The sequence below is a fragment of the Haematobia irritans genome, chromosome 1 (genome assembly GCF_050003625.1).
Source record: "Haematobia irritans isolate KBUSLIRL chromosome 1, ASM5000362v1, whole genome shotgun sequence".
Classification (NCBI taxonomy): Eukaryota; Metazoa; Arthropoda; class Insecta; order Diptera; family Muscidae; genus Haematobia; species Haematobia irritans.
In genome coordinates this window covers 158,477,460-158,494,992 of record NC_134397.1, presented here as the reverse complement: position 1 = coordinate 158,494,992, position 17,533 = coordinate 158,477,460, and the positions used below count along the sequence as shown (strand labels likewise).

At 34.2% G+C, this 17,533-nt stretch overlaps 1 long non-coding RNA gene across 1 annotated transcript in view; it reads right to left on the bottom strand.

Moving 5' to 3' along the window:
* LOC142242875 (uncharacterized) overlaps nt 1-14,846 on the bottom strand; it is a 135,836-nt gene extending 120,990 nt beyond the window's left edge. Inside the window, exons 1-2 of the long non-coding RNA XR_012724226.1 lie at nt 14,605-14,846; nt 13,570-13,614 (exon numbers count right to left, since the gene is read on the bottom strand). This is a non-coding gene — a long non-coding RNA (uncharacterized LOC142242875). The remainder of the gene's footprint in view (nt 1-13,569; nt 13,615-14,604) is intronic.
* Nucleotides 14,847-17,533: the final 2,687 nt, after the last annotated feature.

The following is a 17,533-nucleotide window of genomic DNA, read 5'->3' as shown; positions in this document are numbered from 1 at the left end:
TAAATACCCACCACCATGAACCAAATATTAGGATTTCCTTTGAAATTTCAGGAGGGCTTGAGGACTTGAGGACACTTCCCGAAGATACATTTAAAGATTTCACCTATGAGAACTATATCAGATTCTGGATTTATAAGAACCATTTTTGTTTGAGTTTTAGAGGAATCATTAACATCTCTTGTAAGTGTGCAAGAAAATTATAAAATAACGTCTTGATTTGAAATTTTAAATCTGTAGATTTTCACCCGAAAAATAAAATCTGGAAATTTTACATTGAGTTTCAAGCAATTTTCATGATCAGTGCGCCTTCTATACTCACAAGAAGTGAAATTAGTCTATATGGAGGCATTACCACATGGACCGATAAAAACTTAATCCGATACACGTTTTTGTGAGCCTTAAATACGAGAATATTTACAATTTCAGGCAAATCGGATAAAAGCTACGGTTTCTAGAAACCTAAGGAGTTAAATCGGGAGATCGTTCTTATGGGGGCTATACTAAAATACCGACCGATACTAACCGTTTTCGGCACACCTCTTTATGGCCCAAAAATACCTCTAGATTTCCAATTTCAGGCAAATTGGATAAAAACTACGGTTTCTATAAGCCCAAGAAGTAAAATCGGGAGGTCGGTTTATATGGGGGCTATACCAAAACATGGACCGACGCTCACCATTTTTGGCACACCTCTTCAAGGTCCCAAAATACCTCTAGATTTTCAATTTCGCGCAAATTGGATGAAAACTACGGTTTCTATAAGCGAAAGACCCCAAATCGGGAGGTCGGTTTATATGGGGGCTATACCAAACCATGGACCGACGCTCACCATTTTTGGCACACCTCTTCAAGGTCCCAAAATACCTCTAGATTTTCAATTTCGCGCAAATTGGATGAAAACTACGGTTTCTATAAGCGAAAGACCCCAAATCGGGAGGTCGGTTTATATGGGGGCTATACCAAAACATGGCCCGATATAGCCCATCTTCGAACTTGACCTGCGCGCAGACAAAAGACGATTCTGTGCCAAATTTCAGGACGATAGCTCCATTATTGAATGCTGTAGCGTGATTACAACAGACAGACAGACAGACAGACAGACGGACAGACGGACATGCTTATATCGTCTTAGAATTTCTCCCTGATCAAGAATATATATACTTTATATAGTCGGAAATCGATATTTCGATGCGTTACAAACGGAATGACAAACTTATTATACCCCGTCACCATTCTATGGTGGTGGGTATAAAAATTGGGTTAAAATAATGAACTTCTTTGTGAGGACATTTTTGGAAGTGCTTTTAAAGTTATGCCTTTATAACAACTCCCAATTTTTTTGCTGAGAAAAAGTGTGGAACTACTTTTAGTTCCTTTATTATAAATTAGTTGTCTAGTTATGATGAAGACTGATTTTTATTTAGTTTTATAAAATAAAACAGTAATTGAACCTATAACTTCAGTCCATTAATTTTTAGCTAGGGGGGGCTATAGCCCTTGGCCATTAGCTACGCTCAAGTCGATAGCTTGTTTCGTTCGGAAGTAAGCGCGATTTCGACAGTCGGACGGACGGACATGCTTAGATCGACTCAAAATTTCACTACGATCCAGAATATATATACTTTATGGAGTCTTAGAGCAATATTTCGATGTGTTACAAACGGAATGACAAAGTTAATATAACCCCCATCCTATGGGGGAGGGTATAAAAATTGCGGATGCGTATTTTTTGAACACCTGTTTCTATGAAACACCTGTTCCTATGAAGGAGTTGCCAGATCGAAACAAAATTTAACATGTGTTCATAACAGAGATGGAAATTTTTAAAACACTTAACTTTTTTCTGTTTATACCGCGCTTTTTGTGTTAGGCTAAGGAGTTTCCGAACTGCCCTCGTAGAATCAGAATTAATATACATTTAGAAGACAATTTGTGATAGGCCTAACTAATTCGACTATGGATGACAGTGTTTAGGATATATTTTTTACGCAATCCATGGTGGAGGGTACGTAAGATTCGGCCTGACCTGTTTAGTTTCGATTAATCGACTTTTCGACAAAATTCCATTAGTCGGAATGTCTATTTTTGACTATTGTACCCCCCAGACATTTCTATTCACTTTAAACTCTTAATATTTCAAAAAAAAAAAAAAACTCATTATATATTTAAAAAATGTCCATTAGTTGTTGTAATCCGATACAAAAGACCTCTAAAGCCACAGATTATGATTACCATCAAAACCAGCCGATCCCACCAATGGTATACTATTATAGGCTCAGTAGTAAAACTTCATTCATATTTTGTTGAAGGTTGTCAATGTCAAAGATAATTTAATTTTGTATGAAAGCTAGGACGAAAGTGATTCAATTTGAAATTGAATGGATTTCGTAAAATTGAAAGAGAAACACAATCATCCATTCTGTCATAATGATGTGGAGAATGATGATTGCGTTGTGATTTCCCAGTGCTGGTATTTGTTTGTGAGGATGATGAAAATAATGAAGGCAGACTGACAACGTTAATGATTGTGTTGGGAGTAATGTTATTGCAATATTTCATATTTGTTATTATTTCTTGCTGTTAGGGCAGGTAATAATCAGAATTAATATAAACTTCATAATTATGGCAACACTATTGTTTAATATTCAGCACAGATACTGTGAATTCGAATAATGGTGGCAGAGTAGAGTAAGCGGAAAGGAGAGCAAACATCGAAATATACTTATATAATTGAAATGGTAAAGTGAAATAATAATGCCACCGAAATATAAACATTGAATTGGTAAGCAGAGATTGGTTTTTTTACGTAAAAACGATATTCACAACCTAATAAATACTTTAGACAGAAGAAATTCCCCTTGCTTTTAAAGATTTTTATTTATTTATCTAACATGTCGTTCCTAGCAACCTAGCAACTTTTCTTTCTGTGCAGGGTGGCTGATATAAAATGCAACAAAATAAACCGCTATATTTTTCATTTATGCATTTTAAATTTATTGTTCGAAGGCAAAAAATATCGGAAATAATAAAAACAAGTATAAACGGCCGTAAGTTCGGCCAGGCCGAATCTTATGTACCCTCCACCATAGATTGCGTAGAAACTTCTACGAAAGACTGTCATCCACAATCGAATTACTTGGGTTGTGGTATCTTAAATCGTTTTCTAAATTTTGAGTAAGTCCATACGTGGTATACATTAGACAAAAAAAAAGTATGTGTAGGTAAGTCTACAAATAATTACGAATCGATATGGACTTTTGCACGGTACGTAGGGAGCCAGAATTGAAATATGGGGGTCGCTTATATGGGGGCTATATACAATTATTGATATGGACCAATTTTTGTGTGATTGGGGATCGATTTATCTGAAGGCTATATATAACTATAGACCGATATGGACCTAGATAGGCATGGTTGTTAACGGTCATATACTAGCACAATGTATCAAATTTCAACTGACTCGGATAAAATTTGCTCCTCCAAGAGGCTCCAAAACCAAATCTCGGGATCGCTTTATATGGGGGGCTATATATGATTATGGACTGATATGGACCACTTTTGGCATGGCTGTTAAATATCATATACTACCACCACGTACAAAATTTCAACCAGATCGGATGACTTTTGCTTCTCCAAAATGAACCGGAGGTCAAATCTGGGGATCGGTTTATATGGGTGCTATATATAATTATGGACTGATATGAACCAATTCCTGCATGGTTGTTGGATACCATATACTAACATCACGTACCAAATTTCAACCGAATCGGATGAATTTTGCTCTTCCAAGGGGCTCCGGAGGTCAAATCTGGAGATCGGTTTATATGGGGGCTATATATAATTATGGACCGAAGTCGACCAATTTTTGCATGGAAGTTTGAGACCATATATTAACACCACGTACCAAATTTCAACTGAATCAAATGAATTTTGGTCTTCCAAGAGGCTCCGGAGGTCAAATCTGGCGATCGGTTTATATGGGGGCTATATATAATTATGGACCGATGTGGACCAATTTTTGCATGGTTGTTAGAGACCACACACTAACACCATGTACCAAATTTCAGCCGGATCGGATGAAATTTGCTTCTCTTAGAGGCCTCGCAAGCCAAATCGGGGGATCGGTTTATATGGGGGCTATATATAATTATGGGCCGATGTGAACCAATTTTTGCATGGTTGTTAGAGACCATATACTAACACCATGTACCAAATTTCAGCCGCATCGGATGAAATTTGCTTCTCTTAAAGGCCTCGCAAGCCAAATCGGGGGATCGGTTTATATGGGGGCTATATATAATTATGGACCGATGCGGACCAATTTTTGCACGGTTGTTAGAGACCATATACTAACACCATGTACCAAATTTCAGCCGGATCGGATGAAATTTGCTTTTCTTAGAGGCCTCGCAAGCCAAATCGGGGGATCGGTTTATATGGGGGCTATATATAATTATGGACCGATGTGAACCAATTTTTGAATGGTTGTTAGAGACCATATACTAACACCATGTACCAAATTTCAGCCAGATCGGATGAAATTTGCTTCTCTTAGAGGCCTCGCAAGCCAAATCGGGGGATCGGTTTATATGGGGGCTATATATAATTATGGACCGATGTGGACCAAGTTTTGCATGGTTGTTAGATACCATATACTAACACCATGTACCAAATTTCAGCCGGATCGGATGAAATTTGCTTCTCTTAGAGGCCTCGCAAGCCAAATCGGGGGATCGGTTTATATGGGGGCTATATATAATTATGGGCCGATGTGAACCAATTTTTGCATGGTTGTTAGAGACCATATACTAACACCATGTACCAAATTTCAGCCGCATCGGATGAAATTTGCTTCTCTTAAAGGCCTCGCAAGCCAAATCGGGGGATCGGTTTATATGGGGGCTATATATAATTATGGACCGATGCGGACCAATTTTTGCACGGTTGTTAGAGACCATATACTAACACCATGTACCAAATTTCAGCCGGATCGGATGAAATTTGCTTTTCTTAGAGGCCTCGCAAGCCAAATCGGGGGATCGGTTTATATGGGGGCTATATATAATTATGGACCGATGTGAACCAATTTTTGAATGGTTGTTAGAGACCATATACTAACACCATGTACCAAATTTCAGCCAGATCGGATGAAATTTGCTTCTCTTAGAGGCCTCGCAAGCCAAATCGGGGGATCGGTTTATATGGGGGCTATATACAATTATGGACCGATGTGGACCAAGTTTTGCATGGTTGTTAGATACCATATACTAACACCATGTACCAAATTTCAGCCGGATCGGATGAAATTTGCTTCTCTTAGAGGCCTCGCAAGCCAAATTTGGGGGTCCGTTTATATGGGGGCTATACGTAAAAGAGGACCGATATGGCCCATTTTCAATACCTTCCGACCTACATCAATAACAACAACTTGTGCCAAGTTTCAAGTCGATAGCTTGTTTCGTTCGGAAGTTAGCGTGATTTCAACAGACGGACGGATGGACATGGTCAGATCGACTCAGAATTTCACCACGACCCAGAATATATACTTTATGGGGTCTTAGAGCAATATTTCGATGTGTTACAAACGGAATGACATAGTTAATATATCCCCATCCTATGGTGGAGGGTATAAAAAGAGGAAATCGGTCAATTAGTTGTGGGTAATAAATCCAAATTTCTGCAACTAGGGCAATAGATTTATGTAAGAGCTACATGGCGCTCACCAGATTTGACCTCCGAAGCCTCTTGGAAGACCAAAATTCATCTGATTCAGTTGATATTTGATACGTGGTGTTAACATATGGCCTCAAATACCCATGCAAAAATTGGTCGAAATCGGTCAATAATTACATACAGACCCCATATAACCGATCCTCAGATTTGACCTCCGGAGCCCCTTGGAAGAGCAAAATTCATCCGATACGGTTGAAATTTGGTACGTGATGTTAGTATATGGTATCCACCAACCATGCAGGAATTGGTTCATATCAGTCCATAATTATATATAGCACCCATATAAACCGATCCCGAGATTTGGTTTTGGAGCCCCTTGGAGGAGCAAATTTCATCCAAGTTGAAATTTGGTACATTGTGCTAGTATATGACCGTTAATAACCATGCCTATGTTAACTAGGTCCATATCGGTTTATAGTTAGACATAGCCCTGAGATAAATCGATCCCCAATCACACAAAAATTGGTCCATATCAAGTTCATAATTCTATATAACCCCCATAAAAGCGACCCCCATATTTCAATTTCCATGTCGATTCGTAATTATTTGTAGACTTACCTATACATAAATGTTTTGTCTAATATATACCACGTATGGACTAACTCACAATTTAGAAAACGATGTTAAGAAGTTTTAAGATACTCCAACCCAAGTAATTCGATTGTGGATGACAGTCTTTCGTAGAAGTTTCCACGCAATCCATGGTGGAGGGTACATAAGATTCGGCCTTGCCGAACTTACGGCCGTATTTACTTGTTTAATAATGGACTCAATATTAGTGGCATACTAACTCTTTTGGTGCAAAATAAACTATAGCTCCTAATATAAGACATTTCTGCTCAGATTGTGACAAGAGACCCATAAACATGTACCCCTCTTTATGTTCTCCAAAACCTATACCAATGATACCCCACAAATGCTTATGTTTACTAATTCAGTAGGGGTGGTTTAGGGTATGATATAGTCGGCCCCGCCCGACTTTCTACTTTACTCACTTGTTTTTTAATTGATTCAATTAAAAATTTAATTGATGTTGAATGTAAAACTCAATTAATTTTTTCCATTAAAAACGTAATTATTTTCAATTACTTTCTTAACTGACTTTTTGTTTCTAGTTGGATTAAAAATGGAGAGCTTGATGTAAATTTTTAGTTAAAAATTAAAAAATGTCGATAACTTTGTTAAGCGACTTAGTCTTCCGAGTTTGATTCAAAATCAATAATTTTTTAATACAAAATTTGGAAATGTTTAATCATTGACATAATAAGCTTACTGTTTCTATCTTGATTTAAAAGTTAATTGTATCAATTAATTTATTAATTGAAAAAATTTTCAACTTCAATCAACTTTTTAATTGGAAATATTTTGGTGAAATTTTTTTCTGTGTACAACGAGATTTGTGTTGATGATAAATGGCTCAGAGGATTGTGCTTGGCTTACACGTGGATTATGTTAATTCTGCATCCGGAGTAAAATTTAGAAATAATTTATGAATTCTGATGAGGTGGTAAAAATTACAAAAAAAAAACACTGTGCGACAGATATAGAGGAGATTAAATAAACCAAAACACTTTATTTATTATTTATTACATTGTTGTTTACATTCCTATAAAAGACCTCAGCGTTTATCACACAAATAATACAAATTTGTTCCCAAACAATTTTATTTTGAATGTTCGTTGGGGAGGAAAGTATTTTTTTTTTGTAGGACATATAAAAATCTTATAATTTCCATATAGGCTACAAATCTACTTTTCCGCATTTATACTACATTTTGATACATCCCTTAAGATATTTTTTACTCCACAGGTGACCTGCCATAAATACATACATATAAATTTATAAATATTGAAGATTTTAAGACTTCGTATTTAATGCTATCAGAAAATTATATTCCAATTAAATACTGTGTCACAAAATATGATGTTCATTTTCAAGGAAGCCCTTTTAGTGCCATATGCTAAAATGTGTCACTGTCACAAACAAAAATTTTCTAAATTTTTTAATTTTATATATGGGCTCCCTTGTTGTTACCAGGATACAGGTTACATTAACCTCTATGTAGATAGCAGATTAAATTGCCTTATGTGAATTTCATTACTTCAAGTGTATTTCTCGGTTCAATGTTGATGAAAATGACTGCAGGCACCTAACATTCATTTCCATAACATTTTCAATTTTAATCTTATATCCTGAGAGTGTGTGGAGTCTTTCATCGAAATATATAATTGGTAATTAGGGGTTTGTCATTGTGTCAGATCCTCTGATGTTGGATAAAATTTTTAAATAGAATTTATTGACGTAACTTTGCTATCGATAAATTACATTGAATTCCGATTGTATATAATTGAATGGAAGTAAACTAATAGATTTGTTTTCCTTTAATTGTTATATGTGTTTTTATATACATATATAATTGGTTCAATTAAATTAATAGCCAATAGCATACACTAAACAAATCAAATTTATTTTCGTTCTAGGACGCATGGACAAGGAGATATAATAACAAGTATATACAGCACTAAGTTCGGCCGGGCCGAATCTTAAATACCCACCCCCATGAAACAAATATGAGGGTTTCCTTTGAAATTTCAGGAGGGCTTGAGGACACTTCCCGAAGATAAATTTAAAGATTTCACTTATGAGGACTATATCAGATTCTGGATTTATAAGAACCACTTTTGTTTGAGTTTTAGAGGAATCATTAACATCTCTTGTCAGTGTGCAAGAAAATTATAAAATAACGTCTTGAGTTGAAATCTTAAATCTGTAGATTTTCACCCCAGAAGTAAAATCTGGAAATTTTACACTGAGTTTCAAGCAATTTTCATGATGAGTGCGCCTTCTATACCCTCAAGAAGTGAAATCGGTCTATATGGAGACATTACCAAATGGAGCGATAAAAACTTAATCCGACACACATTTTTGTGAGCCTAAAATACCAGAATATTCACAATTTCAGGCAAATCGAAAAAAAAACGACGGTTTCTAGAAACCCAAGGAGTTAAATCGGGAGATCGTTCTTATGGGGGCTATACTAAAATATGGACCGATACTCACCGTTTTCGGCACACTTCTTTATGACCCGAAAATACCTCTAGATTTCCAATTTCAGGCAAATAGGATAAAAACTTCGGATTCTAGAAGCCCAAGAAGTAAAATCGGGAAATCGGTCTATATGGGGGTTATACCAAAATATGGACCGATACTCACCATTTTCGGCACACCTCTTTATGGTCCTAAAATACCTCTAGATTTCCAATTTTAGACAAATTGGATAAAAACTACGGTTTCTATAAGCCCACGACCCCAAATCGGGAGGTCGTTTTATATGGGGACCATACCAAAATATGGACTGATACTCACAATTTTTGGCACACGTATTTGTGGTCCTACAATACCTCTAGATTTTCAATTTCAGGTAAATTGAATAAAAACTGCGGGGTCTATAAGCCCAAGAAGTAAAATCGGGAGATCGGTCTATATGGGGGCTATACCAAAATATGGACCCATACTCACAATTTTTGGCACACATATTTGTGGTCCTACAATACCTCTAGATTTCAAATGTCAGGCAAATTGGATAAAAACTACGATTTCTATAAGCCCAAGACCCCAAATCGGGAGGTCGGTTTATATGGGGACTATATCAAGACCTGGACCGATATAGCCCATCTTCGAACTGGATCTGCCTGCAGACAAAAGACGAGTTTGCGCAAAATTTCAGCACGATTGCTTCATTATTGAAGACTGTCGCGTGATTACAACAGACAGACAGACAGACAGACTATATCGGTCCAGGTTTTGATATAGTCCCCATATAAACCAACCTTCCGATTTGAGGTCTTGGGCTTATAGAAATGGTAGTTTTTATCCAATTTGCCTGAAATCTAGAGGTATTTTATGACCATAAAGAGGTATGCCAAATATGGTGAGTATCGGTGCATGTTTTGGTATAGCCCCCATATAGACTGACCTCCCAATTTTACTTCTTGGGCTTATAGAAACCGTAGTTTTTATTCAATTTTCCTGAAATTGGAAATCTAGAGGTATTGTAGGACCACAAATACGTGTGCCAAAAATTGTGAGTATCGGTCCATATTTTGGTATTGCACCCATATAGACCAATCTCCCGATTTTACTTCTTGGGCTTATAGAAACCGAAGTTTTTATTAAATTTACCTGAAATTGGAAATCGAGAGGTACTTCAGAACCGTAAAGAGGTGTGCCAAAAATGGTGAGCATCGGTCCATGTTTTGGTATGGTTCCCATATAAACCGACCTCCCGATTTGGGGTCTTGGGCTTATAGAAACCGTATTTTTTATCCAATTTGCCTGAAATTGAAAATCTAGAGGTACTTGAGGACCATCAAAAGGTGCCTCGAAAATAGTCCGTATCGTTCCATGTTTTGGTATAGCCCTCATATAGACCGATCTCCCGATTTTACATCTTGGGTTTATAGAATCCGTAGTTTATATACAATTTGCCTGAAATTGGAAATCAAGAAGTGTTTTAGAACCATAAAGAGGTGTGCCACAAATGGTGAGTATCAGTCCATGTTTTGGTATAGCCCCCATATAGACCGATATCCCGATTTTACATCTTGGGCTTCTAGAAACCGTAGTTTTTATTCAATTTGCCTGAAATTGGAAATCTAGAGGTATTTTCGGGCCATAAAGACGTGTGCCGAAAACGGTGAGTATTGGTCCATATTTTAGTATAGCTCCTGTAATAACGATAATAACGATTTAACTCCTTGGGTTTCTAGAAACCGTAGTTTTTTTTCGATTTGCCTGAAATTGTGAATATTCTGGTATTTTAGGCTCACAAAAACGTGTGTCGGATTAAGTTTTTATCGCTCCATTTGGTAATGTCTCCATATAGACCGATTTCACTTCTTGAGGGTATAGAAGGCGCACTCATCATGAAAATTGCTTGAAACTCAGTGTAAAATTTCCAGATTTTACTTCTGGAGTGAAAATCTACAGATTTAAGATTTCAACTCAAGACGTTATTTTATAATTTTCTTGCACACTGACAAGAGATGTTAATGATTCCTCTAAAACTCAAACAAAAATGGTTCTTATAAATCCAGAATCTGATATAGTCCTCATAGGTGAAATCTTTAAATTTATCTTCGGGAAGTGTCCTCAAGCCCTCCTGAAATTTCAAAGGAAACCCTAATATTTGGTTCATGGTGGTGGGTATTTAGGATTCGGCCCGGCCGAACTTACTGCTGTATATACTTGTTTTATTAATCACCTCGATACAATTTTGGATTTTTAGGGGTGTTCACGATGCTCCTTTTCGCTCTAGGACGCATAGTTTAGGAGATGTAAGCAAAACAAGTTTTTCATATAAAAATTTAAATTTTTCCATGATTTGGATGGAAATTTTAATTTTTTGGGGATGGTCACGAATTAACCTCCTTTTCGCTCTAGGACGCATAGTTTAGGAGATATGAGCAAAACAAGTTTTTATAAAAAATAAAAATTTAAATTTTTCCATGATTTGGACGGAATCTCGAATTATTTGGTGGTGGTAACCAGTGTTGACAGTATTTTTCTGGCTCTTGTCCCCAAAAATCCCCAATTTACATTTAAATTCCTTACAAAAACCCCAATACATTTTGACAACCTTTTTTTGAAAAACAAAAAATATTTTAAACATTCAAGTAGTAAAATTGGGTGGTAGACACGTTGCCATAGGTGGTAGAAGTGTACCAGAAATTGTAGATTTTTTAGTGTTTTGTAGATTTTCAGAATTTTTGATTGAGAAATAAAATTTTGACAAAATTTTCCGTAGAAATAAAACTTTGACAAAATTTTCTATAAAAATAAAATGCTAACAAAATTTTCTATAGAAATAAAATTTTAACAAAACTTTTTATAGAAATAAAATTTTAAAAAATTATCTATAAAAAAATAAACAAAATGTTCTCTATAGAAATAAAATTAAAAATACCCAACAAAAAAGTCCCCTAGGACGGATAGCTTAGGAGATATGAGCAAAACAAGTTTTTCATATAAACATTTCAATTTTTGATGATTTGTGTGGAATTTCATATTTTGGGGAGTCACGAATTAACCTCCTTTTCGCTCTAGGGCGCTCAGTTTGGGGGGTATGAGCAAAACAAGTTTGTCCATAGAATTTCCATTTTTATACCCTCCACCATAGGATGGGGGGTATATTAACTTTGTCATTCCGTTTGTAACACATCGAAATATTGCTCTAAGACCCCATAAAGTATATATATTCTGGGTCGTGGTGAAATTCTGAGTCGATCTAAGCATGTCCGTCCGTCCGTCCGACCGTCTGTTGAAATCACGCTAACTTCCGAACGAAACAAGCTATAGACTTGAAACTTGGCACAAATAGTTGTTATTGATGTAGGTCGGATGGTATTGCAAATAAGCCATATCGGTCCACTTTTACGTATAGCCCCCATATAAACGGATCCCCAAATTTGGCTTGCAGATCCTCTAAGAGAAGCAAATTTCATCCGATCCGGCTCAAATTTGGTACATGTGGTTAGCATATGGTTTCTTACAACCATGCAAAAATTGGTCCACATCGGTCCATAATTATATATAGCCCCCATATAAACCGATCACAAGATTTGACCTCCGGAGCCTCTTGGAAGACCAAAATTAATCTGATTCAGTTGAAATTTGGTATGTGGTGTTAATATATGGCCTCAAACACCCACGTAAATATTGGTCGAAATCGGTCCATAATTATATATAGGCCGCATATAAACCGCTCCCCAGATTTGACCTCCGAAGCCCCTTGGAAGAGCAAAATTCATCCGATTCGGTTGAAATTTGGTACGTGATGTTAGTATATGGTTTCCAACAACCATTCAGGAATTGGTTCATATCAGTCCATAATTATATATAGCCCCAAAATAAGTTTTTCATATAAAAATATTAGTTTTTTTCACGATTTGGGGTGTGGTCACGAATTAATCGCCTTTTCGCTCTAAGACGCGTAGTATAGGAGATATGTGTAAAACAAGTTTTTCATATAAAAATTTAAATTTTTTGATGATTTGGATGGAATTTCGAATTTTGGGGTGGTCAAGAATTATCGCTCTAGGATGCATTGTTTATGAGCAAAACATGATATGGGCAAAACTAGTTTTTGATATAAAAATTTCAATTTCTTCATGATTTGGATGGAATTTCGAATGTTGGGGGTTGCTCACGAATTAGTCTCTTTTTCGCTCTAGGACGCATAGTTTAGGAGATATGAGCAAAATAAGTTTTTCATATAAAAATTTCAATGTTTTCATGATTTGAATGGAATTTCGAATTTTGGGGGGGCGTGGTCACGAATCAACCTCCTTTTCGCTCTAGGACGCATAGTTTAGGAGATATGAGGAAGACAAGTTTTTCATATAAACAATTTTTGATGATTGGAATGGGCATCTATTATGATACAGTGCACCAACGATAAATGAACTTTCAGCTGTAATTGTTGGTGATCAGTTCCAGCCAAGGAATATTTGTTTTCATCGAAGAAATGATCAATTACAGCGAGCACTTGAAACACATCGCTCATATGATGCGGTCCAAGAACTAAAAACACTGATTTGGATTTACTCCGAGAGGTTGTTCAAAATAATTGAACATTTGGGCCAGCCATGCTGACCGGTATGGTTGTGTAATCATTCTATAAAAATATTTGCCGTAACTTCACTATATCTGAATTTATCTTACACGGAAAAAAATTCTGATTCAATCACGAAATAAATAGATCCAATTAACTTTTTAATTGCAAATGCTTCAATCAATCACAGAACTAATTATAAATAATAAATGCATTTGACTTACTTTTTACTTTTCCACTCTTGTAGTTTAGTCAACGATGTTTTTAAGCTGAAATCGAAACAATTATAACATTAAATTATTTTTTTAATTTAAATAAGTTTTTTAATATTTATTCACAATTATTTAAATAAATATAAATATTTTTTTTTTGGAAATTAATTTCTTATGAGTTTTTCGATTGGAATTGAATTTTTCTTTAATGTACCACTGGATACTAACTATCCCCGAACAAATTTGTTTCAATTAAAATTAAAATTGTAATCGGATATAATTTGTATTTAATTAGAATGTTAATTGAGATAATTTAATGTGATTAAAAAGTTTATTATATCCATTAATGGATATTGGTAACATTACATTTTCGATTTGTAGTATTTTATTGTTAATTTCTACAATGTAGCTACATTTGCATCTAAAATAACTCTAGATTTAAAATTTCAAACAAATCGTATGAAATTTTTCAAATAATTGAAAAATTTCACGTTTTTTAACTAATTAACTAATTTTTCCGTACAAAATTATCAATTATATTTTTAGTTGGAAACATTTTTTAATTTAATTAAATTTTTAATTTATACATTTACACCCATATTCATAAGATAGTTGGAAGTTTACACACAACACGTATTCTCAGTTTTTCGAAAATCTCTTTATCTTTTATTTATCTTATGTAGATAATTAGTTAAAACTAGATAGGGGCGCCATCTATATTCAACTAGAAGATATTTTTGAGAAAACCCAAAGCCAATTCTCCCACTCGTAATTGGAGAAACCTCATTTTGGGTGATATTATAAATGAGAGAAAGAAAGCGTTTATATTTTTCGAGACCTTTGTTTATTTGTTTGTGTGAGTAGGTCAAAAGCAAAAAAACAATTTTAAGCGTCGCTACTAATTCGTTTGCTAACATGCATAACATGCCCAGCAATCGCAATCAATAAATAAATATTGAATCGAATAAGCTATAAGTTAATAAGGCAAGTTTAAATAATCACAAAAATATTTGGTATGTTTAAGGACAGAATATATCTAAGACTTACCTGAAGCGTTTTATTTGGATTAATTTATAAGTAGCCAAAATTAAATATTTTAGATACTTAATTTCATTTCATTGGTTTTTTTATCTCAACAAACCATATGACACTTTGATGGTAGCAGACAAATTTATATTTTTTATTGTTTTCAAGCTTTATGTACTTCAACTTTATATAACATTTAGAAATAATAATAAAGCACAAAATAATTTTAGCAAAGGATTGTTTGGAATGTCCACATATGAATGTTCTCGACCCGAAAACGCAACCGAACAATATAAAATTAAACATCGAACTGAAGCCAAAAATAATTCGTGTTTTCGTATATACCATACTTTAGGAATTTGGTGGAACGATGGGGGGGGGGGGGGTGGTGCAAGTAAATCTCTCTGTTATAACCCCTTTTGGAGACTCTTACCTATTGCATCTCTTTTCCTTGACAAGAGAAAACTTCTTTGTTATTACGTTGTATACCAAATGAAGATTCTAGATAATTATTATAGTAGAATATTATTTAGATTTTAAATAATTCAATATGCCTGTAGACAGATTTAAACATTACAATTTATCTTGACAGACATCTTCTAAGGGCTGTTTATGTGTTTGCCACCTTACAAAAGCTCTTACCAAGAGAAATTGAACAATGAAAATACTCTCTCTTAATGTTTTCGCAGGTAGATCTTCTCTATGCTCAATCTAATAACAAAAAGAAGTCTTTGTGTTACTGGTAATAGGGAAAGAGCGTGAGTGGGAGCAAGAGGACTTTCCATTATATGGGATTAATGTAGAAAAATTGAATGGTTGTTTCACCTCAATGCACCACTTTACAAATAACTCTCTCTCATTAGGTTGCCAAATAACTGTATTCCAAAGAAAAAAGTAAAAATGCTTTAATCTCGCAGTGCGATTGCAATAGTATATTTTAATTGCGTGCTGTTCGGTACAGTTTTAGCTTAACTCTTTCGATGTAGTTCTATTCCATTAAAATTTTGTGTCCAATATTTATTATTTTGTTATTACTGTGTTGTGTGTATATACCCAAAACAAATCAATAAAAAGAAGTATATATGGCCGTAAGTTCGGCCAGGCCGAATCTTATGAACCCTCCACCATGGATTGCGTAGAAACTTCTTCTAAACACTGCCATCCACAATCGAATTACTTGAGTTGTGGTATGGTATCTTAAAACCTCCTAACACCGTCTTCTAAATTCTAAGTAAGTCCATACGTGGTATATATTAAATCAAGAACAACCGATTAAATACACTGAAAAAACAGTGAACCCTTTTCCATTGCAAAATGAACTAAACTGTAGTAATATTGACCATGATTTAGCCCTTAAGATTTTTTTCAACTTGTCTAGTTTATAATTCTCTTAAATGTTAGTTCATCTATAACATTGTATTTTAGTTCATTTTTACAACACCATAAGATTTATATACCCCTACCAAGTTAAAAAGTCAGTATTATTTTGGTTTACTTGCTTTTTTTTTGGGAAACCCGATAATAAAAATTGGTTAACAGTCTCTTTAAAATGTCAACGACTAAACTATTTTTAAATCAATCATTCCACAGTACAGAGAAATTAAATAATTAAAGGAACAACAAACCGTTTTACTATTATGAACATGTTCATACATTAAAATTAAACTTTCTTTAAGCAAAAGTACTTTATTATAAAAACTTATGATGAAAGTTCTTAATAAAATGTTTTTTGTGAATAAAAATTATGACCACGTGGAACAGAGAGTAGTTCATTTGAACTCGCTGTTTGGACGTTTTGACTTATCCTTTTTTTATTCATCGTAGGTAATTTTTTCACATATCTTGCTGGAAAAAATGGAAACAATAATGAAAATTATTAAAAATTAACACCATGTAATGAATAATTTTTAATTCTTCATTTTATCTTGTAACTCACCATATTTGGGGGAATTTTATCAAATGGTGTAAGGAATTTAACTTTTCTTTGGCAAACGTATCTCATAAAATTTGTACCTGAAATAATTAGAGAAATAATAAAGTATTCTATATAAACTCATAAAACTGTGTTGTTATCGATGTGAAGGATATAATAAAATAAATATTCTAGTTGAAAGAAAGCCAAAGTTTTAATATAAAACTTACCAATTCTCTATTAAATTGTACGCTGAGGGGAAATATAAAAAGTTGTCCAAATTTATTTGGGTTACTCTGAAATTAAATATTTATTTTTTTACCTTAAATAAAATTATTAAATAGGATTCCAAAAAATCTAATGAAAAAAATAATAATATGCATAAAAAACCAATCATCATTCGTCAAAATGACGACACGTAATTTCATTTTCGATTTAAAATGCATTTTAGTCTATTGGGAAATGGTAATTTTAAGTTATACTAATTCGACCGTTTTATGAATTTTTGTTTTATACTAATTAAAACCAAATTGAATAAGAAAATAAATTCAAGTTTCGCTCACGATGGAAATTATAGCGTCTTGAAATGAGCCGTAGTCAAAATGACGAAGGATGACGTTAATGTACAAAAACTAAGGATGGCTGTCCAGGGTTAAAAGAAAGTTAAAGAATCCTTACCAATTCACTATTAAATTACAGACAAAGGAGTACTAAAAATGTTTCCAAATTTTTAAGGGGTTATTCTGAAATTAAATATTTGTTTTTTTACATTAAAAATATTACATTCGTTTCCAAAAAATTGATTAAAGAAATACTAAAATAAGGTATTAAAAACATGTAATATTGATGGTAAAAAGGTAAATATTCTAGTTGAAAGAAAGCCAATTTGTAAAAGAAAACTTACCAATTCTATATTTTTTAAATTTCTTCAAATCCATCTGGAGTTGCTCTGAAATTAAATATTGCTTTTACAACAAAGAAAAATATTAAACTGGTATCCAAAAAAATTAATTAATAATAATATACGTAAAAAATATT